At 41.2% G+C, this 27,691-nt stretch overlaps 1 pseudogene; it reads right to left on the bottom strand.

The window, feature by feature from the left end:
* Positions 1-279: 279 nt before the first annotated feature.
* On the bottom strand, positions 280-27,691 carry LOC149229924 (cullin-3A pseudogene; annotated as a pseudogene).

The following is a 27,691-nucleotide window of genomic DNA, read 5'->3' as shown; positions in this document are numbered from 1 at the left end:
ACAAATGAAATTGAGGCTGTGGAAACAGCAAAAGAATGGATAAGGCTGTATGCAAGTGGGGCCTGACATTCTACATCGATTCATTCAATAGTACTGTTCTAATGTGGCATTTGTGCGAATGAACAGGCCTTGTATGAGTGGGCCATCTTGCAGATGACCCACTTACATGAAGCCACAGAGAAGTACTTATTCCAGTTATTTCCAGTGTGTGACTACTTTCTAGTCCAGATCAAGCTTTCGATATTACATCTTTCTCTTTGATCTCGAATGCGAGGAGAGCTATTGTGCATTGGGGCATTCACAACTATCGATGATGACATGAATAGCTGTTCTTCCATCTCTACGTCTTATTTCTACCTCTAGTGCTGAGTGGTTCTTTTCTTTTTGTGCAGCCACTGTTCCTATTTTCACCTTGTAAAACTTGCTGGTGAAACTGTCATTGAACTGGAATGTATCTTTTTCACCTATATCCCTGCCCATAGGTTCTTTACGCAGTACATTTTCCCTTTACACAAGCAAGAGATTGCAAGCACCTTTTCAGGTCTGCAGCTAGGATATCTGTTGCCTGTTCAATTTCTTTATAGCTCAGACAATCTGCTGAATTAAACAGCATTAGAATACACATCTGATAAGTGGAAACATTAAGTTCATGTTTCCTAGATTTACCAAAGGTTGCTTTTAGGTCTGCAGTTCCCATGTTAGTCTGCCATGTCAATCTCCGACCAGTGTGTGTGTTGAGATAGTATCCCCTAAACCTTTCACACACAGCCCAGATTTCTGTGGGCAGGTTGCAACATGCACCTGGCTGTGTTGGCCATGAACCTGTTGTGAGAACTTGCACGGCCAAAGTAGGCTCTTTGCTGACTTCATTGGAGCCAGCCAACAATGCATTGAAGCCTTGCATAGTGTCCCTGGAAGTCTTCATATCTGTAAACATACCTTCCAACTTCGAAGTGAACTGATAACCACATTATGTCTTCAATTTCACAATTAGACTCCTCTCAGCATCATCTTTTAGATGGTGGTTTACAGTGGAAGAGATTGTTACTAAAACCAATCCTTATCCCCAAAGCTTGCAAATATTCAGTTCCATATGATGATGACAGTAGACTAGATGATGGAAGGCTTGTTTATGAATGCACCACAGAAAGTAGCCAAAACAAAAAGATCAGAGTTGCAGCGTCTCAGGGTTGGATGTATTGCATTGGTTGTTGTCAAGAACATGGAAAAATTACTCAGCGGATGGTGAGAGTCAGCCGAGAAACTTTAATTGAGGCGTGATTTGTGGTGAGGTGGCAGAGACGTGTACTGGCCCATGCAAACTGTTGGTCTCCACTCCAGTGTTTAACTATTCGTTCTCTGCTTGTAATCTCATCCATCAAGCACGTTGAAGTTTAACTGCCCATCACTACCCGTTTTCAATTTCCTTCCGGAGATGGCTGAGCACGCGTGTCGATTGCACCCACCGAGCGTTGTTGGAACTGGACGAGGGTGGCCAGTTAGCTGGCCACCGATTTTTTAATCCGACCATCTCATTCATTCATGCAATGCTTAGATTAGATTCATGCAAACAGAGGAACAAGGTTTAGTCACGTACCTGAAGTCAAACGGCTGCTTGTGAAGCTTTTTGCTGCTGCATGCTCATGTTCTGCTGCTGCATGCTTGGATCCTTTGATTGCATGAGGGCTCGGCTGATGATTTTTGATTGCTTTTCCTTGTGCAAGTGTCCTCTGGCCGGATCGGAGCTGCATGCAATTGTTTCCACGTTCAGATCTGCACGTTCAAGCTGCTGCTGCTGCATTGTCACAGAACCAGAACTTGTTTTCGCCATTTCTCCCAAACGGTAAAGCGGATTGATCTGAAACTTGCTGAGCATGTTTCTATCATCATGATGCATCTCCCATAGAAAAATCGTGATCAATGGATGCACGGATTTCGAGAAAATGGAAAATGGCTGAAGATTTCAGAGATCGATTTCTCGAAAACCGTGCATCGGAATCGGCTGAAACTACTTGGGTAGGTTACCATCACTCATATGCATATCCCCATGAAACAGGCTTTGAAACGGATGCACGGTTATGGAGAAAATGCAAAAATGGCTGATGGTGATGGAGGCTGATTTCTTGGAAACCGTGCACCGGAATTGGATGAAACTGCTCAAGCATGTTGCCATCACCCTTGTACAATTCCCCATAAAACGGTTTGTCAAATGGATGCATGGTTTTCAAGTTATGGCAAAAACAAATTTTGTTCTATGGATTTTTGCTTCAAGGCACTTTGCATGTGTTTGCATGGAAGGGAAAACTGAGCTTGGGCTGTGATGCAGGTATGGAGATGATGGAGGAGGAGTTGGAAGATTGCATGAGGACTTCTGAACCCTTGAGGAAGCTACCATGTTCGCCAAACCACTTTTTGAAATCCATGTCTAGTTTCCCACAATTTCTACAGGAAGTTCCTGTAGAAGCACAATGAGGTGGAAAAAATGATGGAGAAAGGCAAGGGATGGACACACAAGTGCTTGTAGGCCTAATCAACAGATTCCCACCATTAGATTCCATTTTAGACTTGAATTTGGTTCATCCAAGGGTTCTACAGGATGTTTCCTGTAGAAATACAGAGCTTCCTGTAGAAGGCACAAGAAAAATTCCTTTGACCTTGATTTGAGTGCTCCTCCTGTCATGAAACGTCCTTCTTGCAACTTGCAATTAGCCAATGGAATTAGTTTTATTTTTCTTTTTTCTTTTTCTCTTTTTTTTTTTTTTGAAAAACAACTAGGGCGCCTCATGGAGGTTTTCACCCTAATTGCCTGCCTTGGGCGCCTCCAAGGGAGGTTTTCACCCAAAGATATTATTTTCTTTTCTCTTTTTTTTCCAAACCATTGACCGCCTCATGGAGGTTTTCAATCAATGAGTCAATCTAAGACGCCTCCGAGGAGGTTTTCACCTTAGATTTCTATTTTCCTCTTTTTTCATTTTTTCTTTTTCTTTTTTCTCTTTTTTCTTTTTTTTTTTCTTTTTTTTTTTTTTACCCTACCCTACTTGAAAAACAAAATCATTTTCAAGTATAAGAATACTTCCAATGGAGCCATGTGCACATCGAGATTAGAGATAAACTGATGTGGAGGCTTGAAATGCATGCTTTGACAGCTATCCGGATCTCAGAGACCAAATGATCTAACTTTGAAGGGATCAAACATAGCTGAGGAAGAGAGTACCACTGCAACTTAGTGACTGTCTGGAACCATGTCTCAATATAGCTTTGATATCCTTGGTCCTTTTGCTGATCTGGATCATTCTTCATGTCACCTTCTATCATGACCTTCTCATCTTCCTCTTTTTGCTGATCTTTCTCTTGAGTACATGGAATATTTGATGGTAACCATGAGGGATCTTTCTTTATCTCTGCTTTTGATGTCTTCTCTTCATCAAGTGCAGCCCATGGTTCTTTGATCTCCTCTTTGGAACCTTCTTTTTCCTTTGGTCCTTCAATGTCGTCAATAGATTCTCTCTTTTGCAACACTCTTCCTGAGCTTTGGTGAACATCATTGAGCTCAAAAGGAGTCATTTGCACATGTTGTGCCTCGGCTTTGCAATTGGGTTGAGCTACTCCATTGTATGGCTTTGGAAATGGTACGGGTAGTTGAGTGGAGGTGTGAAATTGAGATGGAGATGGATGGCATTGTGGTTGGGTAGGAATTTGGGGTTGCCTTGGTGGAGGAGGAGGCTATGGTTGTGGATGAGCAGGTGGTGGAGGAAAATGAGCGGGATGAGAGTTGTACTGGGGCCTCCACTCCTAATAAGGTGCATTCCACTGAGGCTGTGGCTGAGCATAAGAGTGAAATGGATGAGCAACTGGTTGGGCATAATATGGATCTGTGAAGGAACAAGGAGGAGGTGTGAACCATGAAGGATGAGCAGGGGGACCCCAAGAGGGCATGAAGGTGGCTTGATAGGGGTCATAATAGGTCTCGGGTGTCCCTTGCAGTTCCTGCTGGTAAGATCTAGGTCCATATGGCCTCCTTTGGTTCATATAACGGAGTGATTCAGTGGCTTCTTTGGTTCTCTGATATGCAACTTTAAGTCCAGGCAAGGAAGGGCACTGATTTGTAGGATGGTATTCTTCACAGATGAAACACACTTCTAGGGAGTGCATTGGACATTCATTCCTAGGATGCTTTCTAGTGCACCTAGGACAAAACATGACCAAAGCCCTCTTGGCTTCCTCTTGCTTCTTTTGGATCCACAGGGTATCTAATTGCATGGCAAGAAACTGCCTCATATCACTCTTGAAATCTTCTATCTGATCTTCAAATTCGTCTTTGGACAAGGGACTGCTCCCAACATTTCTGCTTGTAGCCATTTGCTCCAGAGGAATGGTTTCTTCTTCTTCTCCCCTAGAGGTTCTTTAAATATGTCTTTTTGGCCACTTAGGGGTTCTTCTCTCACAGCCATCGAAGAAGAGAGAAGGTTGGCTGTGTGAAGCAGTGGGGGTGTTGTGCAATCATTTTTCTAACTTATCTCTACTCCTACAAGGCATGAAAAGAAATCTTTTTGATTGATTTTTGTATTTTTCTTCTTGTACCTGCAAAACTAAAATAGATTGAACTGCAACTAACTATCTTGCTGAAATGAAAATGCGGAATTGAAATGAAATCAGGAAATGACTAATCTATTTTGCTCAAATGAAATTGCAGGAATGAAATGCTAGGCTACGCTTGCAGAATTGAAATGCTAATCTACGCTTGCAGAAATGAAATTGCAGAATTGAAATGCTAATCTATGAAAGTGAGAAATGCTAATCTACTTTTGCATAAACGAAATTGCATAATGGAAATGAAATAAACTACTTAGCAGAAGATTGTAGTGGAAAATAGAAGAAAAGCGACAATCACCAATACTCTGACGCTTCCCCGGCAACGGCGCCAAAAAGGTGGTGGGCCCCAGTATTGTAGCAATAATGCTACAACTCCTGGAACTCCCTTCTTCAATTTTATCAACCCGGTAGTTCGTAACAAACTTGGAAGCGACGGTGTTGTATGCACAAGTACTAGCTCTTGCCGCAGCTGTCACTTGGTCAGCTGGCACAAGTCCGCTAAGAGCTTAAGCCAACTTCTATGAGCTCTTAGAAGAAGCTTTTTAATTGATGGATGAAAGCTAACTCGAAGAAGCTAATCTAATTGCGAAAAGAAACTGAAAGCCAAAAAGAAACGCAAACCCTAGCAAACCCTAATTCTACCAGCTAGTCCTACTGATGCAAAGGAGAGCATGCAAACTACTAAAAGAGATGCCATTACTTCTATGAAGGTAAAATAAATGTGTCTAGACTACCTCTATCTGAAGAAAACATCTTTTTGTATTTTTGTTTAAGTTGTTGGAATTATCATGCATGTGCTTTTAACTATTTTTGACTGTGCAGAGGTGGATCAAGGAGCAGAAATGCTTGGAAGAGGTCGGGAAGGTTCAGAGAGGGTCTAAGGGGTCCCTAACATCCTTCCAGAGAGTTTCACAAAGTTTGGTTGCCAAGAAACCGCGTTTATGAGCTTCTACAGGAAGTCTGCAGGGGTTCTACAGGATGTTCTGGGATTTTTCTACAGGATGTTTTGAAATGGGATTTTTGAGGATGGGTGATTGATGGAAGATGCATGGATGGTTATGGAGGTAGGATGGGGGTCTGAAGTGACCCAGGAACTGATGGATGGGGTGGTGAGATGATATGTGGGAGGCTGATTTGGCTTTAAGGTAGTTGAGACAACAATGGAGAAGAAGGTAGGGTTACGTGGGCAAGAGGATGGGTGTGAAGCGAGAAGCCTAGATATGGGATGAATCAGATGGCTCGGATGAAGCTTGACCATGTGAGTGAGTGATAGAGATGCCCTGCACAATTCACATTCAACCGAATCAATGAATTCTTGCAAACAAACTAAGTCCTAGCTAACTTAATCTAACTGTCAATGAAATGAATGAACAGCAGCCTCGTTTGGAAAGAGAACCATGTACATCACGTGAACAAGAACATTCCGAAAGATCTAAATGCATGACAAACTCCTACCAATCGATTCCCAAACATAAAAAGCTACTTTAACCAACAAAAACAACCAAAATAACCAAGCAAGACCTAAAGAGCAGATTTTATTTTAAGAACGCAGCAAACACACATAAAGATAAACAGGGGAGGTACTGGGCGCTTGAGATGGGCCCAACCCCAAGAGCTACAGCCTCCCAAGAGAGATTTAGAGCTGGTGCAAAGCTGAATTCATCTTTATTAATCAATAATGAAGAGTTACATCAAAACTGTCCACAAGGAGAGCTTGAGAATGAGCTGAAAGCAAAGCTAATCTATTGCATACAAATCGAATTACAAAATGACTACAACAAGGCTATGAAATGACTAACTACCAGCTACTATCTACTGGCTAACTAGCTAACATCCACTGGCTAACAAAATGACTAACTGGCTAACCAAAATGAGGCCCTAATCCTTCTTATTTATACAATTTGAGGACCCAACAGTCCTCCTAAAATTTAGGGACTTGGCTGCCCAAGACTTGTAGTTAACAGCAGTCCTACTTGACTTGCTTGGCTGCCCTTGTGCTCATTGATTTGGTGGCCTTTGAACTCCGAGCTGATGGTGGAGAATTCGAGGTAAGGGCCCATAAATGAGGGGGACACCTTCCTACAAATCCTCTAGCTTGTTCTCCCACGAATTTGGCTGCCAAGTGCTCATTAAGACCTTCAATTTTGTCTCCAAGTGGAACAAAAAGGCTACACAAAGCACCCATTAGACTTGTTGGCATAATGACTAACCAAATTCACTCTATTAACATAAAAATAATCAAAAACATGCAATAAACCAATGAGAATGGTGGATTAAGTCAACTTAGGAGGTTGAATGAGCCCAAATAATTGTCCATTTTTGGGGCTCATCACCCACCGGACACATAGTAGGGTCTCCTTCCTTGCCCAACTAATGGTAATGAAGAATCTATAGTACATTGTACCAATAGTAGCAGTAGAAGTAGGAACAGCAGTAGCAGTAATGAAAGCGCGTCGAACGGTTCGTGTACAGACAAGTTGTGGACCATGTATTTCAAAGGATCAAAGACATAAGATGGCTTAGGAGCCGGGTGTGTCTTGATCGACCCAAACAACATGAAGCATTTGGTTTCGATTCTCTTGGAGTTCGAGTGCATGAAAAACGTTGTTGAGTATGAAGCACTCGTGTTGGGCTTGCAGAAAGCCATTAGCCTCAACGTGGTCACGCTCAAAGTGGTAGGTGATTCATAGATAGTGGTATGACAAGTATGTAACACCATTCACTATTTTTCACCACATCTCAAAAGTTACCAGCAATAGATATGGTGACTAATCTCTAACTTCCAAGCATTTAACATCACTATTGTACCACGTATGCGTAATGCAGCTGCCAATGCTCTGGAAAACACAACCTCTAGGATGTCACCGATTAGGGATATATTTACTATTGAAATTTTGTATAGACCATCTATCCCAGATAATATAACTAAATTATGCGTGTTTGATGATGATCAAAAGATACTACATTTTATGGCCAACACTGACACCTTCAAGGATGCAGCGATAAATGAAGATGAGTAGGAGTGATCTCTTCAAGTAGAAGCCGGTAGAAATAAAGGTCACTCATTCTGAAGGGAGTGGCATCATTGGAAAAGATCTATGACTTGCAAGAACACTTTCAGGGGCCAAGGAACAGCAAAACCCACAGTTCCACCATGATGCACGAACTGATCAACCTGGGAATAGAACAAGATCTGAAGTTCATCAATCTTGGTATGTGTTGCACATAGCAAGAGGAGCAAGCCTTTGTCCCCTTGTTCAAACAGTACTAGTATGTGTTCGCGTCGACATATGATGATTTGAAAACTTATGATATGTGGATAATCCAACACATCATTCCAATCAAAGAAGAGGCCAAGCCATATCAGCAGAAGCTGAGGAAAGTACATCCATCACTTGAACCCCTCATATAGAAAGATCTCACCAAGCTATTGGATGCATGAATCATACAAAAAGTTCGTCATTCCACGTGGGTTTCAAACCGTGTTCCTATACGCAAGAAGTCTGGGGAAATCCACTTTTGTGTTGATTTCCGAAATGTGAACCACGCCTCGGACAAAGAAAACTACCTCTTGTCGTCTATGGAGCACATTCTGCAGAAAATATCTGGGGCACAGTTGTTTTCCCTACTCGACGGTTTTTCAGGATTCAATCAGGTTCTAGTAGCAGAACCTGACAGACTCAAGACTACCTTCCGTACCAAGTGGGGTACGTTCACATACAAACAAATTCTGTTTAGGCTTGTGAATGCAGGCCCAACCTTTCAGCATGCAATGGACATCACTTTTGGTAGACTCATTGGACAGAGCGTAGTGGTATACCTCAATGATGTGACTATGTTCTCAAGGAAATGTGAGGACCACATACACCATCTGAAGCAAATTTTTGAGCGATGCCAGAAATACGGGATTTCCTTGAATCCCAAAAATAGCATATTCGCAGTGTCTGAGGGGAACCTTCTTAGACACATCATTGCGAAAATCGGGATAAAGGTTGATCTGGATCGTGTCCAGACTATAAGATCCCTCACCCAAGCAACAAGAAAGCCATGCAGTTCTTCTTGGGCAAGACAAACTTCCTCCGGAAGTTCATCTCAGATTATGTGCAGATAGTCAAACCCAAGCAGGACATGATCAAGAAAGATACAACCTACAGCTGGGGCAAGAGGGAAAAGAACACATTCACCCGTATCAAGCAGGTTATTGCAGAAGTACCTGCACTCTACAAACTAGAAATCAAAAGGGATTTCCTGCTATACACCTTCACCTCCAATAACTCGCTCACTGTAGTACTCACTTAGAAGGACGAGATGAATGGCGAACGTTCCATCTCCTTTATGAGCGCAATCATGCAGGGACCAGAACTCAACTACCCCACCATTGACAAACAAGCATATGTAGTTTACATGGTGGAGAAACACTTCAGACCCTACTTGCTGAGGAACCACTACATAGTCTAGGTCCCTCACCCAGCAGTCTACACATTGCTTGTACAACAAGAACTAGGTGAACGATGTGCGAACTGGATGAGAGGCTTGCAATAATATGATCTTGACATCAAGAAATTTCACACGGTCAAAGTACATGGGATTTGGAAACTTGCAACTGAAGCAATACACGTGCCGGAGGAGGGAGAAGAGCTCACTGGATGGGAGTAGGAAGTTGAAATGTATGATTTAGTGCAAGAAACACCCATTGAAGACAGAACCTCTTGGTACATAGATGTGCACCATTACCTTGAGCATGGAACCGTACCCTCTCACGTTTCCATCAGATAGAAGATGGATTTACACCTCAAAGACTTAGTATATCAGTCGGTGCACGAAGTGCTATACAGGAAGCACAACCACTGAGTTTTTCTCAAGTGCCTGGAAGCACATGAATCAAAGAGGGTATTACAAGATGTGCATGATGGACCTGTCGAGGGTCACTTTGCGGGAAACACCAATGCGTACAAAGTTATGCAGACTGGTTTCTACTAGCCCACATTATTCAAGGATGAGCATGCTTATGCCCGCAAGCGCTTGGTCTGTTAGCGATGCGCCGACGGGACACTTAGGTTAGCAGCCCCACTACACCCTGTTGCAGTGACCGAATCGTTCCAACAATGGGGCTTGGACATCATTGGGGAAATTTTCCCACATTCGTCAAAATAGCACCGCTACATTCTAACAACAACTGATTACTTCACGCAGTGGATAGAAGCAGTTCTGCTCAAACAAGTGAACGATCAGGAGGTCATCGGATTCCTCCAGCAGAACATCATCTCACGCTTCAACATTCTGGTATCACTTGTTTTTGATAATGAAACATACTTTTCATCTTTAAAACTTTATGATTTTGCATTACAAAATGGTATTGTGTTGAAATGCTCATCTAACTACTACCCCCAGGGAAACAGTCTCGCAGAATCCACGAACAAAAACCTCATCCGCATAATCAAAAAGACTATTTCCTCTAAGCAGCACAACTGGAATTTCGCCCTAATGAATGCATTATGGGCTAACCGGGTAACACCCAAACTCTCTCTGAACACCTCACCATACTTCCTCTTGAAAAAATACAAAGGCGAAAGGAGAGAAAGGCTTCTTGTGCAGAGAGGTGAAGCATGCAACTCCACCGGGGTACTGACCAGGCTCGCTGGCAGTGGAGAAATGCATGTGTTCATGCATTACTCTGTCAGGGTATTATCCAAGCCTACTGGCAGTTAAGCAACATCAAATATGAAAACTTATACTCTAAAAATATTCAACTCGCGAGCTAAACTACCCTTCCAGATTTTGAAACACTGTGATCAAGCTTAACTTTTGTTGTGTTTGACTGGGTTGGCAAAAGGTGAACCGTGTCTGTCCATGGGGTAAGTGGGGAAAACAAAGTAATGCACACAACAATTCAATACTCCATGAAAGACCAAGGCCCTGTGCTATCAATGAACCAAAACAAAGAAGTTGGAGTTCTACCAGTGTGTCGCCAAGTGTTGTAGCGGCTCCAACACCCTCCAAAATTTTGGCCCGCATCCAATTTCGGAGCCTCCTTTGAGAGTTTAACTTGATGTTTGCACACACTTAGGTTCACCTCGTGAGCTAGTGTGAGTCTTTGCGCCCACCTTGCTTGATCGTTCAGCAGAAAACTTTTGCATGTTGGTAAGAATGTCACGCTTGCGACCATTTTCTATTCATTCGCAAGGGCCCCGCTTCATGTGTACATGTTGTGTTTGCTATGTAAACATCTGTTGCACTCACACACATAGTCGTATACACTGTCACGTAAGAGTTGTCGCGGTCATCCAACGATCGATCACAATTGTCGCACTTGTCAACTTGCACGGTTAGTCGGTCATGTTGAGCATGTGTGTCTAGATGGTTTGAGTCGTCTCATCATCAGGTCATGTAAGTGTGTGTTTGCAAGGTCATGTATGTACCTTTTCACTCACTCACACACTTAGTCATTTTTTTGAAGCGCTGACAACTAGATCACCCTCTCACAACCGGACCTTCCCCCTGCCATCAACTCGATCGACTGTCACCCAGAACAGTACATACGAACTAAGAAAGCCATTTCAAGTTGTGTTACTCGCAAGCTGATCGATCAACCTTCCTGCTATTCAATTGGAGAGTTTGACCCGGTAGTCACCCTAGGACTGACTCCCCTCAAAAATTGTGCAAAGGCTATAGACCATGCCTGTCCCATTAACTGAGCAAATTGCACATACAGGTTAGATAGAGACCCAGTGCCCATCCCTATCTCCCTCAGAAAATTACGCAGTTTTTCCATCCAGCCCACTAGTCAGTCGGCCAACTACTCACCAGGAAAACTGCGTAGATTTAATGAGCAAGCCCTCTGCTGCCAAATAGTCCACTCATCCCAGAAACTGCATAGAGTTTATCAACAAGCTAGCATCACAGCATCAGCACATTTTTTCCCGCCAATAGCTCCCAATAACCAACTACCAGTCCCCTCCAGGAATTGCGCGGTTTTTTTTGCCAAGGTCAGAGCAGCCATCTGCCAGTTCCATCCAGGAATTGTGTAGTTTTTGTTACCAAGGTCCTAACAACTAGCTGCCAATTCCCTCCTAGAATTGCGTAGGTTTGGCTGCTAAGCTCCCATTGCCCGCTCCTTCCAAAAATTGCACAGTTTTGTCCTCCAGCTAAACCAGATCCTGCAGACAGCCACTGTCAATCCAGATTGGTGGTCATCATCTCCCATCGACTTCTGCACAGTTTTCACCAGTAGTTCCCGGAGCCTCCATCCCAGCTCAAAGCTTGCCTCGCGCAGTTTTGTGACCTTCTCTTCTCTCTTGGTCATCCGAAACAATCATGTATCATGGTAGACTAGGAGGTTTATGGATTTGATGTCATCTCATCATGAGTGACTGCAAATGCAGGTACACAAACAAACATGGCGCGGTGACAGATGGGATGAACAAAGGGAGTACATGCAGAAGGACATGTTCGCCAACGGACGAACAAACAATGCATGCAAAGAGATGTGATCAGGAAAGGACGATCATGCAAAGATGTGTTTGCGGATGGACGGACAAGCGAACATGCAAAGATGTGCTCACAGAAGGAAAAATGGACGAACATGCACTTTTCGCATACAGATGAAGCTGTCAAGCATACCAACATATAAGCAAGGAGCAACGTGCGAATGCAACATCAAGCAAACCCAACGACCATCGAAGACTCCGTGCACTTTTCCATATAGAGGTGAAGCTATGACACACCATGAGGACATCAATCACCCAGAAATACTACAGCTCGACATGCACACCAATAGAAACACGAATGTACCAACACTGCCATGTCAAGTCTTTTCATGAGTCATGTCATCCACATCTCCACTGTGGGCCATATTGTTAATCAATGTAATGTAACGTGGAATTCCAAGAGACCCACTTGTCATATGAAGAGTCATGTAAAGTTGAAAGGTCATGGAAGTCAAACAGTCATGAGGGAAGTCGAACAACCACAAGGGTCAGTTTCACCCTTGGCTATAAATACCCCCTCATTTGTACATGCAAAGGACTTTTCACCTTGGCTCCTCCCACATAGCCTTGAGAGTTTGTAATCTTTTCTTTGAGGAGTAAGTAGTGGCTCTAATGCCCCACCCACGAGGTTAGTGATGTATGGTGTATCGATGTGTCTTGGAACTTTTGCTTAATTCAGAAGCCTGCTAACAGGCCAACACATTTTCACACATGTGTTGTAACTGTTTGTAAGATTCATCTTGAACACTTGTAATGCATGTTGCTTTAATCTGTGTTTTAACACTTGGATTCATTCAACTGTTATAATACATATATATTAATGAAAATGTGTTGCATATGTTGTTAATTTTGTCATGCCCGTGTTGGTAACCTCCCGAACATGAGACAGAACCTTTCACATAAACTTGTTATAATGACCGTCGCACTTGCACAAATTGCCCATTGAGTGTTGTATGTGCTATCTTCCCTTGTGTGTTTTCACTGTCGCATCTGTGTAGATTCCTCCTCTGGAAGATATGCACGTCCTGTTGTGTTGTTTGTCACTAAAAAAGTTAGGGTTCCTCTCATCCGACTTGGGACACACTCCCACCCTTCCTCTCTCTGGTGAAAGCACCTTAACACAAGTAACACTATTAATCACCAAGCACGCAAACCTCACCACTCGAAGATAAAGCATACCACTCTCTTATGCTGACAAGCAAGAGCTAAGGCAAACAGTTAAGATAATGGTAACCGGGCCATCATACTGGATGGGACTCCCACACCAAATGGTGTGAGGTCTAGTTGGGACTTCATACCGGGGTGATCCCCTGAATGTTGGCAGGTTCAGCATCATCAACAACAAGAAAATTTTGTTTCTTGTACTTAGGCGAAAGGAGAAGACTTCAGCAGCTGAGTGCGCAGAGACCTTGGTAAGTCCACAGGCTGAGTGTGCAGGACCCTGCAGCTGAGTGCGCATGGATAAGAAGTCTATATCTGAACGTTTCTATCTAATAAATACTTTTTTGAGCCGAAATTGAAGCATTTGTTTCCTTTTATTTACTTGTGCAAAGTTTATGTATCTTAGCTCTGTAACCTATTTAAAATGAATTAGTACTTATTTATTGTGTGAAACTGGTAGATCTGTAATATTTATGCATGATAAATATAACTAAGTACCTTCATGAAAATCTGGAATTCGTCAGATAGATTTGCAGTAGTTATCTATCGAAAGGATTAGATTTTCTCCATCCCATCAGCTACAGTGTATCCAACTTCTATTTTTAGACTCATCTGTGTGGCACCATCCTCCATGGCACAACCCTCTTGGCACAACTCCTCCTGGCGCACTTTTGGATTCCCTCGTGCAGCCCCATTACTCTGTTTTCTCAGTCTTCGGGCAGTGTATTTTGTAGTCCCATACTCCCCCGTAGCTGCCTGGAATACTAAGACTGTCCTCCCATCATGTAGTCATTGTGCAGGGGTAGGATCCCCTTGATATAACTTCAGTTGACTCCCATTGACTCTTCCTGGGAATATTTCCCCATTCATCTTTGTGAGCTAAACTGTGCCACCATTTGTAATTTCCTTGACTACATAGGACCCCAACCAGTGCATTTGAAACTTCCAGGGAACTTTGTGAACTTGCTATCATATAGTAGGACTAAATCATTTACCTTGAAGGTGTGTAGCTTAATATTTCTATCATGCCATGCCTTTTCGCACTCCTTTTGAACCTGTTAATGAAATCCTGCTAAAACCTATCTTCTTCTAACTCCAAAAACTATGCAAGGCTCTCCTCCATAGCCTTGCGGTCTGCCATATCAGTCAATGTTGCAATTCACAAACTCGGCACAATATACTCCATGGGCATCACAGCCTCTATCCCATAGACCAGTCTGAATGGGGTTTGTCTTGTCAACTTCTTACACGTCGTCCTATAAGCTCGTAGGACCGCTGGTATGTGCACATCCCAATCATTCATCTGTGTGTTGCAGATCTTATTCAATGTGTTCTCAAATATTTTATTGAATGCTTCAACAGTACCATTTTCCTGAGGATGATAGGGCGTACTCTTTTGATGATAAACCTGAAATTCTTCGAGCATCGTGGAAATAGTTTCATTCAGAAAGTGCTTACCCTTGTCACTCATTAGGAACTTATGACACCCAAACCTTGTCAAGACATACTCAAATAAGAACTTCGCGGCTATAGCGGTGTTGGCCGGATAAATCGATCCTGCGGACAAGGTCGATCTCCCTAGTATCAAAAGATATCTAGCAACAAGCAGGACAAGCAAATCTACCTTTCTCTAAACATATTGCGATTCATTAATAAAAACTATAGAGGTGTTTAGACCCTACCTTAAGTCCAACGCTAGTTTGTAGCAGCCATCCTTCAACCGTCCGAAAGAGTTTCCTTTTGAGAACCTGCAATCACAAACAAGCACACATCAAATAACACCTGCATAGCTAATATCATAAATCATGTTCATTATGGTGATCAAGGAATCCATAAAATAAACCATAAAACATAGCTTATTAAGAAAAATAAACTTATTTGTATTAACTTTGAAATAGAAGAACCTTACAACCTTTGGTGCCTTGATGTTGTATAAGCTCTTCCCAAGGTCCGGAACAGGAATCTCCTTTACTTTGAAAAGCCTCAAACTCTTCCAAATGAGATCAAAGAGGTATGTAATCTCTCCTCACAAAAGCTCAATTAGGAAGACTAAGTTCCAGTAGCATTTCACCTCAAAAATATTCAGCTTTCAACCTCCCAAGTAACTAGCCCAATGCTACATTTTATAGTGCAAAGGAAGGAGGTTACAGGTCCACCTATGAAGGGATAGAGTCATCCTTCAAAGGGATAATCTCCTCACATCAAGGGGTTAGCTCCTTAAGGTATGGGATGCATGAACCTTAAAGGAGCGAACTTGCCACCTCAAGATTCCTTCCAGAAGGTTCTAGAAATGACTCAAAGTGAGTTTTCAAGAATATACTTGCGCCTTTTTTACTTTTACATGGGCCCACACCCATAACACAGAGACAGAGTGGTCAGGTGCGCAGGGGACATGACCTTTAGGTGCGGGACCGCAGGTAATGCTAAGAGAAAGTGCGGAACCAGAGTTTTATAGACTTTTGAGGGCTTTCTCTTATTTTCAAGGCTTGATATGAAGAACTGAGGCTTAAGACTTGCAAAGGAGGAAAGTATGAGTGGTAATGGACTCACACAGATTGCAAAATGTCAAGGTGACAATTTTTGTGCAACAAATTTCCCCCTAAAGTGCGAAGTCTGTAATAGATGAAGATAGAATTTGTCATCTAAGAAGAGTGAAGTACTTTATCATTTCAAGGATCATCTTGTGGACACCCCAGTCGGAACCTGTAAAAACATTCAATGCAAAATATATATATGTGAACATATCATCGCTAAGGTAGGCATTCCCATGCTCAGATCAAAACTGACTAGAAAACTAACTAAACTGCTCTGATACAGGAATGATTTTGTAATACATCACGAGTATAGAAATATATAGACACAGTATGGGCGCAGCCATATGTTTATGAATAGTCCACTGTATAATGAATAACAAAATTCCTCATAGCCTGGATGGTGGAAACTAGATCCAGGGTCTTGATTTCTGCTTCCCGAACTAGTACGATTCTATCCATGTGAATGAATGTGTCGAAGTCGAACATGGTAGAAACCACTTGATTACCAGTCAATGATGTGAACTGTTAACAAGTGTGAGAGAAACCACCAATAATGTCAATGGCTCTCAAAGTACTCAGTACAATCCATGAAATGCGAATAAATGAGCTGATGTCGAATATGTCATAGAATCCTTTGATCGAAGCTCAATGATGCAACCTGTCGTCGAAGGTGAGAAACCTGCCATTAGGGCATGCAGATTCCAAGGTATTAACGATTCCTAGATCATCTTTCTAGATAATGAGCTGAAGTCGATAGAAAGCGATCTATCGTAGGCAAGCCCACAACACAAAATCATAGATCAAGTTTTGAAGAAATATATTTGGCGAGGAATAACTTAGGGATGGTGAAAATGGATGACAGATATTTTGCAAATGAATGGTTTATTTGAACTGACCTCTTGAACACATAACGACATTGCAGATGGTTTGGTGACAATTGACCCAAAGCTAATACCTAGAAACTAGCTGAAGACTTTTAATATGGTTTGATTAACTGTTAGGCAAAGGATTTCCCAACCCAGGTGAACAAAAAGTGTCGCGTTCAAGAGTGGTTAATTACTTTTCTAAAACACAAAGTATAACAAACAGGTTCATTGTTCTCTCTTTTCCCCCACCATTTCTGGCAAGTACCTCTTTATTTTTGACAAGCTTGAGGAGGATAACATTTTCTTGGTTATAAGCTCATCCTTCGAATGAGTCCAACTTAGTTTAAAATTCGAACCCTAAGAAGGAGTGGTTCGTTCCTGTTTAAAATTGAACAGGTCCTTTACTGTTAAATTTTAACGAGTCCAGTATAGGAAAAAATCGGTGTTTTTCAATTTTAGGGAGTCAAAAGAAAAACTTACGGAAACTCCATGGGTGTCCTTTTTCATGAATTTGTGTCCCCCAAGCCCGAAAAGGTATAAAATAATACTTGAGAGAACCGCTTGACCATTACGATCAAGGAATACTTTTCATAATTAGTGACTCCGATCCGAAAAAGTAAAAAAGCGATCGAAGACATGTCGTTTTATAACCAATATCGAACTTGAAACGACATAAGTCCAGTAATATTTTCATGTTTATATAGTCAGAAAAGAAATGAAAGTGGACTACCTTTTTATTCTGTTTAACGAGTTTAAAAAGGAAAAATCTTGGCAATCTTTTCAGATTTTACGAGTCAGAAAAGAGCTTAAAGAAGACTCGTCCTAGAGGAACGAGTGGTATAAAGGGTAGCAATTGGTTCCGGAAATGGTGGAACTGCTCAAAACATGTAATGGTTAAGAGGCTGGCTAACAAAACCACTCATAGCTGCGGTCCCTCAGGAAAGTAAAAACAACCAAGTGAAAGCATATAATCAACCAAAGAGATGGTGGTGATGGAATGAAAACAACCAAGGCTCATCTAGCAGAATTTAGTGGATAAAGACGGCAATCATGAGATGTAAAACGGGTATGGGTTCATTTTTATACAAGCTTGAACCATAGAGAACTCTGCTTGGATTCAGTTTCATGTTTTAACAAACTTGAAACGAAAAACTATGCTTGTTATAAGTTCGCATGCCCCCAGTGTAATGACCGCAAATCGAGGTACATGCCCCCCAAGCTTCATTGCATTCAACCAGGTGGATGGAATGAAGGTTCACTTTCGAGATCTTGAAAAGACTCGACTTGGAAAGGGAGTTGTTTCATTTTTTAATGAGGTTGACACAGGAAAAGAACTATCCTCAAAACCCTTGTTTCATTTTTTAAACGAGCTTGACACAAGACAAGGAACTATGCTCTAAAACCCTTGATTCATTTTTTAACGAGCTTGACACAAGACAAGGAACTATGCTCATGACTCCTTGTTTCATTTTTTAACGAGCTTGACACAAGACCAGGAACTATGCTCAAAACATCTAGTTTCATTTTTTAACGAGGTTGATACAGGAAGAAACTATCCTCGCAACATCCGGTTTCATTTTTTAACGAGGTTGATACAGGAAAAAACTATCCTCGCGACATCTGGTTTCATTTTTTAACGAGGTTGATACAGGAAAAAACTATCCTCGTGATAGGTCAGGAATCAGAAAACGACTATACAGCCTGATATGAAATTTCAAAGGGACTCAAAGGCATTGCGCCATCAAATGAATCCACCTCAGAATCGGAAGGTGCGATCCAAGGATCATCAAAAGCAATAGTGTTCGATGAAATCATATGAATAGTTACAATAGAAGGCGATACGTTAGGAGGAGAGAAGGAAAAAGTTCCTAGTAAACCAGAATTTCTAATCAAACCTACCCCAACGTCCTTGTAAGGGATAGTCGTTTTACCGACATGCTGAACACTATCTGAAGAGGTTGGGTCGGATGAAAAATAAGTCAGCTGGTCTATCGTAACGATCTTTCCATTATGAGGAAACTTAATAAGCCGAAAGATCGGTGAAACAATAGCATTCATAGCATAAGACCAACTGTGACCCAAGAGAAGGTTGTAATCTAGAGGGGCATCAACCACTTCCACATCTAGATTTACGGTTTTGCCTTCGACCCCTATATGTAAATCTTCCAAAATACCAAAAGGATGGAACCCACAGCCATCAAAAGCCTTTAGAATTGTCGGAGATTGATTGAGTGTAGGAGAACCAAGAGATCTCCAACACTGGATCGACATAATACACGTAGAAGCCCCTTCATCAATCATAGTTCGAAAGCAAGGTCTATTTTTTACTAACACTGGAATCTGGAAAGCCATTTGAGGAGGAAGGCGGGGTGTACTATCCTCTAAATCGAAGATTATTAGGTTCGAATCCTGAATATCAACAGCTCCTATAGTAGACAATAGTAATTTACATTGTGTTGGGCATGATTGCAGCACTTCCAAAGCCGACATTGCTGAAGGGGCAACAGCTAAGTCTTCAACAATGTTATAATTATGATCATCTCCCCCATGTGGATTGAAAGCTGATTTCTGAAATATACCTTTAGCAGGCAGTTTGATTACTAAGTCAAGGTTGGGTTTCTCGATCTGTAGTAGACTGGAACCAGGAGGAGGTGAAGTTGATGTGTTTGAATTAGAAGATTCTGCTTCTTTACCATCAACAGGATTTTTACTACCATAATCTTGCGATCGCATCGCAATCCTAACATGAGACATCATCATAATGGGTTCTTCTGAGGTATTCGAGGAAGAAGCAACCACTTTACTATCTTGAGTAGGAGAAGGATCCTTCAAGACAACAGGCATTTGAGAACCTTTAACAAATTTCGAAAACTTTGCTCGATATGGGCATTCTTTGGTAAAATGATCCTCGTCGCAAATGAAACAAGGATAGCGAGGTTTTCGTTTTTCGTCAATAGATTCATTTTTATTTGTTTTATCTTTTGAATTTTGATTGTTTTTGTTCTTGCCCTTCTCTTTACTACCGGATTTGGTTGTAGATGAATCTATGACATGGACGTTGGCAGAAACTTCAATGGAAGAATCTCCTTTCGAGGAATTAGGTAAAGTTATGGTAGGAGCAGAATTGTTTGAAGATTTCTTCTTGCTTTTAGTACTAACTGAATCAATCATACCATCAACGGCATGCGACCCTGAAGGAGTTGTAGTTTTGGGGAGATTAGGGATTTTTTCGTGTAAAGTACCCGACTGCGTATAGACAAGGTCAAGGTACTAAGCCTGAGCAATGATTTGCTCTTCAGTGACAACTCCTGCCTTAGCTACATCTTCAGTGATTTTAGGTAACAATGATTTAACGAACCATTCCGCTAAAATTTGATCCGAAATGAAAACTTTCACTAAACGCCTTCTACGTCGCCATTCATGAATATGATCAGAAATATATGTGGACGTGGATTGTTTTAGTGAAGTTAACAGTTCCGTGCCATTGTTGTATCTGACAGGCAACTAAAAATGAGTTAAGAAAGAAGTAGCTAACTGACTAAAATTATAAAAAGAGCCTCGTGGTAACTCAATATACCATCTGGCAGAAAGACCAATAAGAGTTCCTTGAAAAATATGCAATCGAATTGAATCATCAACGATGGAATTAGATGCACACCAGAGGTGATAAGTCATAACATGATTTAACGGATCCTCACCTGACTTACCCTCAAATTTCGGGATATCACTGGGCAACTTATTAGGCATTGGCGGCCAGTACGGAAGATAATAAATTGGATCGTTCGTAAGGCACGACAAATCAGGTAAATCCAAAGTTGCAATAAATGGTAACTGATGGTTAGGTTCGCGAAAACCTTGTGTAATGAGACCAGCTCCAGGAGGAGGATATCCAGGATAACCTGGAATCGGATTTGCATTAGGAATGTTATAACCTCCTGGGAAACTAGGATTAACCGAACCAAACTGGGGTTGTTGAGGCTGTTGATAAGTATAGCCAAGGTACGGTTGATACTGATAGACTGGATTTTGTACAGTAGGACCGGATTGATACTGTCCCTGGTACGGTTGACTTGTGGCAATTGTACTTGGACCAGCTTGTCCTGCAGGCATCTAGACCGAAGTCTGAACTGTAGGTCCTGACTGGGGCACAGAGACTTGAGGAGTTTGCACTGATGCAGGGATAGTAGAAACCGAAGCTACAGATACTCCAGAAATAGGTGTGGTAGGTTGAACAGAAAATGCAGCAGTTCGAGGCGGAGTCTGAGGTGAGCTAGGCCCAGGCTGCTGAACTAAACCAGGTGCAAAGGTTTGAACCATAGGTTGGACAGGTTGCTGGGTTGGACCAGAAACCAAAGGTTGTCCAGCTTGATAAGGTAACTGCACATTAGGTTGCAAAGTCTATTGAGTTTGAGACGGATCCCACACCATATTCATTCTGGGACCCATAAAAGGTTGTACGTATGGAGGACCATAACCTGGTTGAACACAGGGCTAATAATTAGGAGGTACATTTCCAGCTCCTTGTAAAAATGACTGACCAAAAGGCGGTTGAAAACCTTGAGTTGGGTACTGACCTTGAGGTTGATAACCCTCAGGCACGTACTGATTCTGGGGTTTATAAGCATCCTGAGGAATATGGGGTTGACCTTGGGGTATGTACTATGTCTGGGGTTGACCTTGAGGTATGTACTGTCCTGACGGTATGTATTGTCCTTAAGGTTGCCCCCCAGGTGGTAACTGACTACCTTGAGGTTGCCCCCTAGGCGGTAATTGACTACCTTGAGGTTGCCCCCCAGGCAGTAACTGACTACCTTGAGGTTTCCCTCCAGGCGGTAACTGACTACCTTGAGGTTGCGGATTTGGAATAGTACCAGACATCATAAGGATTTCTTCTATGCTCAACGCTTGAGTTCTGTTATTACCAGTTGATATCTCATGTTCAATTGGTTGAGGAGATGCTCCTGAAAAAGTACCAGTGAGTGACTGATACCCCGAAGGAACAGAAGGACCGCCATATAAAAATGTTTCCGGTGTTTGGGAAAACATGGATGATTGTTTTGACATATTCAAAGGAGGATAATAACCTCTGGGTGTAGGATGAAAAGGAATTTGAGGTGGTGAAAACCTAAGACCCGGGTTTTCTAAAAAGTTTGTCAATGATACGTACCAAGCATCACTCCGAAAAGGACTGTAGAAAAATTATTCACGCTCCCTAAGTTCTAAAGTTGGTTGATTTGCAGGGAGAGTTATATCTTCGTCCGGACAACAAATTCTTCAATAGAAATGAGTCCAGAAGGAAGATTTTGGGTAATGATACTTCCTACCCTGGGTGAACCAAGACCACTAGAAGTTGGAGAAGCAAACCCTAAAGATGGAGTAGCAGCAGGTTCGGTTTCAGGTTCAGAAATTTCAGGTTCTTCAGCTAATTCACTGATAGGAGAAATACTACCAGTAACTTTGAAAAATGAAATTGGTTCAGAAATATACTTTATTGCTTGAACTTGATAATCAGGATGAACAATTAAAGATGACTCTCCGGCTTCCAGTGACCCAACTCTATTATCACTAGGTGATACAAGAGCTCGTAGCCCTTCAAGCTGGCTTGGTGTATACTCGGGAGGTTGCCCCCGAAGTCTACGGGATTGTCTCAGTAATTCAGCCACGATTAAATATTTAATTACTCACACGCAAACAAAGAAAATCTCAATAAAACCACCTAAAGTCTCTAAAGAACCAAACAATTGAATCACACGCCTAAAAAATCTAAGAGTTCAAACCACACACAAACAGTAACTTTCCGTACCAAAAACACTAGTTGGTGATGAAATCCAACGTCGTAGAATTCAATACAGAAAGGGCGGTTGGAATAGTTACCCCGACAACCTGCTTAATGAAACAAACTAGCACAAGTTTCTTCACAAAACTGTCTCGAGTGAAGAGAACCCCCAGAGAGTCCAAGTGAGTCTAGTCGATTTCTGTTCCAAGTACAGTGAGACCCATCCTTCACCGTCACCTTAGGAAATAATCTTAAGTTTATGGACACTAAGGTTACCAACAGCAAAAAATACAACTAGGGGAACAGTCTACGATCCAATCTACGCGCAAGGGCAGAGTAACAAATCTCAATCCCCTTGAAGGCTCCTCAACATGATCAATCCAAGGTTTACCAACAAGTGACCCCAGGCTCCTCGGAAATGGTTAATCCGAGGTTTGCCGTTTATAATACGCGCAAATCTTCTATCTTTCCCAATGAGATAGACTTGATTGTCTCAAAGGTTCGGACATGATCTCGTGATTGAATCCTTTAAGAGAAGCTTCCCAGATTATATCAATTACAATTGTATTTATTTCCTACCACAAGATATAACTACTTGTTTGTTTTAACTATCTTGGAGAGTTAATTACTCCCTACTCCAAGATACTAGCCTAAGCTATATTGGTGATAAGAGCCCTAGAAATAAAAAAGATTGTTAGATCAATTTTAATTAAGCATTACTTTTATGGGTTGTTTCTTAATTCAATAGGTATGGAAATGAAATTTTGATGGTGTGAAGAATCGACTCCAAAAACACTAAAAATGCACCTAAAATGATAAACAATCCGTTTTTCCTTCAATGAATTTCTAGCTAAAAGAAAGAATTTGAGAATGCAAGTCTTTGAAAAATAAATCTTTCTTTCAACATGTAAATGAAAAGAAAATATTTTTGTCTTTTTCAATAAGAACTCAAAACAAGACTACTAATTATGCTCACAATAAATCCCTTTCTTTTTCAACACTCAAAAACTACAAAAAAAGATTCTTTCAAAAGAGATTCTACAATTTCTAGAAAACACTCAAAACTACAAAAACTAATCTTGAGATCTAAAAACTTCTAAAAACCTAATGTATAAAAGATTCAATTCTTTTTTAGGACATTTTACGTAGTTATTCAGTAAACTAAGGATTAATTCGTTCAGAATAACAAATCAATCAAAAAACATCCAACTATGTTTTCTTTTATAAAAATGAAATTCAAAACTTATAACCAAGTTCGTTCAAAGATTTGCAAAGAGAAAAATAAATCTATTTCTCACCAAAGGCAGATTTCACAAACCAGTCAGACTCATCAAGAAGACAAAAAGACACCAGGGTAATCTAAGGTTTCTTAGGCTTCTAATCTTTGAGTCACTACATAGACCAAGTGAAAACCAATCCAGGCATGCAAAACTTCTAGAAAATCATCTAAAACAAAAATACCAATGGAACTTACTCACAAGAGATTTTTGACAGAACACATGCAGATCTGGGTAGACACTAAAAGCCGTAAATGAAACCTAAACTTAACTGGAAGAAAACATTTTAGGTTTTTCAAAAAATTTCACAAGGTCCGCAGGCTTCCAGAAGAACCAGATGCGGTACCGCTCTGTGTACTAAAGGAAAAGTGCGGAGATGCCCGCACTGTCTGTAAAAAGAAAGTGCAGTCCTCTGAAAACTTTGAAAAACAAAAAATAATCCAAATCCTAAAAACTACCCAATCCCACACACATCAAGCAAAAACCAGAAACAAGAACAAGTTTCTCAAGTCAAAGAAAAAGGAAAACCAAAAACCAAATTCAGTTCCCCAGTGGAGTCGCCAATTTGTTGGCCGGATAAATCGATCTTACGGACAAGGCTGATCTCCCTAGTATCAAAATATATCTAGCAACAAGCAAGACAAGCAAATATACCTTTCTCTAAACATATTGTGATTCATTAATAAAAACTATAGAGGTGTTTAGACCCTACCTTAAGTCCAACGCTAGTTTGTAGCAGTCATCCTTCAACCGTCCGAAAGAGTTTCCTTTTGAGAACCTGCAATCACAAACAAGCACACATCAAATAACACCTGCATAGCTAATATCATAAATCATGTTCATTATGGTGATCAAGGAATCCATAAAATAAACCATAAAACATAGCTTATTGAGAAAAATAAACTTATTTGTATTAAATTTGAAATAGAAGAACCTTACAACCTTTGGTGCCTTGATGTTGTACAAGCTCTTCCTAGGGTCCGAAATAGGAATCTCCTTTACTTTGACAAGCCTCACACTCTTCCAAATGAGATCAAAGAGGTATGTAATCTCTCCTCACAAAAGCTCAATTAGGAAGACTAAGTTCCAGTAGCATTTCACCTCAAAAATATTCAGCTTTCAACCTCCGAAGTAACCAGCCCAATGCTTCATTTTATAGTGCAAAGGAAGGAGGTTACAGGTCCACCTATGAAGGGATAGAGTCCTCCTTCAAAGGGATAAGCTCCTCACATCAAGGGGTTAGCTCCTTAAGGTATGGGATGCATGAACCTTAAAGGAGCGAACTTGCCACCTCAAGATTCCTTCCAGAAGGTTCTAGAAATGACTCAAAGTGAGTTTTTAAGAATATACTTGCACCTTTTTGACTTTTACAAGGGTCCGCACCCATAACACAGAGACAGAGCGGTCAGGTGCGCAGGGGACATGACCTTTAGGTGCGGGACCGTAGGTAATGCTAAGAGAAAGTGCGGAACCAGAGTTTTATAGACTTTTGAGGGCTTTCTCTTATTTTCAAGGCTTGATATGAAGAACTGAGGCTTAAGACTTGCAAATGAGGAAAGTATGAGTGGTAATGGACTCACATAGATTGCAGAATGTCAAGGTGACAATTTTTGTGCAATAAGCGATGCTACATTCCTTCACCGGTTGTGATTCTGCCCATCTCGTCAAATACTCTGTCGCAATAATAATGTACCGCGTGCCCATCTTTTTCCCTGGTGGGTGTATTGGACCCACAAACTCAACTGCCCATTTATCAAATACCTATAATGAAATCTGAGGATTTAAAGGCAATTCATCCCTTCGCAATAGCTTTCCCATCCACTGACATGCATCACATGCTCCACAATATCCTTAGAATCCTTATGTAGCATCGGCCACCATAACCCTGTGCACAGTATCTTTTGCGCGGTTGCTCTACCTACATAGTGTCCTCCCACCACTCCTCCATGTGCTTCGGCGATGATACGAGATCATTCAAACTCCATAATGTATCGACGCAATATTTCATTAGTACCCGTCTTATACAAGTGTCCTACAATCACAGAAAAGTCGGCAGCACCGACCACCAATTCCTTCTTCTACTGAGTAGAATATCCTTCCAGGGTTGTTCCAATAGTTATAAATGTTGAAAATGCAACAAGATGTTGGAGCTTAGTGAAAAGAAGTCGCCTTCATTAAGTGGGCCCGCAGGCTATTTTTGGAGCAAAGTCTATTTTTAGACTATGTCTATTTTTAGACATATGGATCATGGTCTATGAGTTGCAGGATGCTATTTATGGATGATTGGTCATGTTGGTAAAAATAGATGGACCTCTATTTTTAGACATATGGGCAGAGTCTATTTTTAGACTGCCAGTCTAAAAATAGAACAGTCGAATATTATTAGCTCTTAATAATATTTGGACTATAAACATTATCTTATCCTCTTGCAGCACTTCAGTTCGAGCTACGGATGTGGCACATGCAACTGCCAGAAGGAAATACGCTTTTCCTATGGGTTAGTTGAGCTATTGCATGATGGACTTCAGTTAGAACTCAAGTGATGAGTTTGGTAGAGTTGATTGACGAGTTGATGGAGTTGTGTTCAGTTTGACTTAGTTGAACTAGTTGTATTTAGTCTAACTGCCAAATACACTAGTGATGAGTGATGTGAATTAATTATTAATTAATTCACTAATTATTAACTCATAAATCAACTAAATAATACATCAGTTAACTCAGTGCATGGACAGTTCAGTGGAGACAAGTGTTAGAGGTGGGTGAAAGGGTGAGACTACTATCAGTTGTGACTATAGCTGTGCATGAGATTTGCACAATCATTGATTGAGATTGCCAATGAGGATTTCGTAGTACAAGCCAAGGGAATTCGAACTTGGATCTGATCTATTCTCAACTTGGATTGCGCAGTAGAGGCAGGCAAACAGTCGAGGAGATTTGAACCCATGGCTTGTTCAGATCTGAGCTAGTTTGTGTGTAGCAGGTGGAGATAGTACTGAGTACTTGTGAGGAGTATTGTATTATGTATTGTTACATGTTCTCTATCATTATAATATACATATAGTTGGGGGTTTTCAGCTGTATTCTTTCCCCATTACATATTGTGTTGATATGTGTGATTGATGTTTCAATGTGCGCATGCGATTGTTTTTTAATTCCGTAAATTGATGATCAATGGTAGAGGAGGTTATGTATTATGCATGCATTCCGCAAATAGTGTATAATCAGGATAATCCCTGTGAATAAGTGTTATATTATTCAAAATTTCTACAATAAACTGAATTATATTAGCAAAGTGATCATCTGCAACCTGTACAAAAAAGAGTTGTGCATCGAACAACCCTTCTTCCAAACTAGTTGGTTCTTCTTCTGTCTCAATTCAGGATAAATGATATAATCCTGCATTCAACCGTCCAGGCTTTACAATCACTTCAAAATCATATTCTTGAAATAGAAATAACCATCTACAGATCTTCCCCCCCAACACAGGCTTGTTGACCAAGTACTTGAGAGTGGAGTGATCTGTATACATTTTGAAATGCATGCCTAATAGGTAATGTCGAAACTTCTGCAGTGCGTAGACCATCGCCAATCCTTCGCACTCGGTAGTTGAATACTTATTCTCGGCCTTTGACGATTTCCTACTCACGAAGGCGATAGAGTGATCTATCTCACCTTCATCTGGTTGGGTCAATACCACACCCAACGCAATACAAGGGGAATCCACATGCACATGAAAGTCTTTCTTCCAGTAAAGAAACACCAAAATGGGCGCAGTCACCATCTTTTCCTTCAACACATCCAGATTGCGTTAACACTCTTCATCCCAGCAGAAGGCTGTGTTCTTCTTTGGTAACTTCTCCATCGACGTAGTTATTTGTGCATAAGCTTTATTGAAATTTCTATAGTAACCAGTGTGCCCCAATGTTGTGCGCAACTGCTTTACATTCTTCGGAGCTTCTAAATTGAAAATCACTGATGTCTTCACAGGATCTACCAT

Source organism: Pinus tabuliformis, chromosome J, assembly GCF_031772625.1.
Source record: "Pinus tabuliformis cultivar Carrire ecotype Pingquan chromosome J, CPIR1, whole genome shotgun sequence".
In the NCBI taxonomy this organism is placed as follows: domain Eukaryota; kingdom Viridiplantae; phylum Streptophyta; class Pinopsida; order Pinales; family Pinaceae; genus Pinus; species Pinus tabuliformis.
This window is presented reverse-complemented; position numbering and strand designations above follow the sequence as displayed.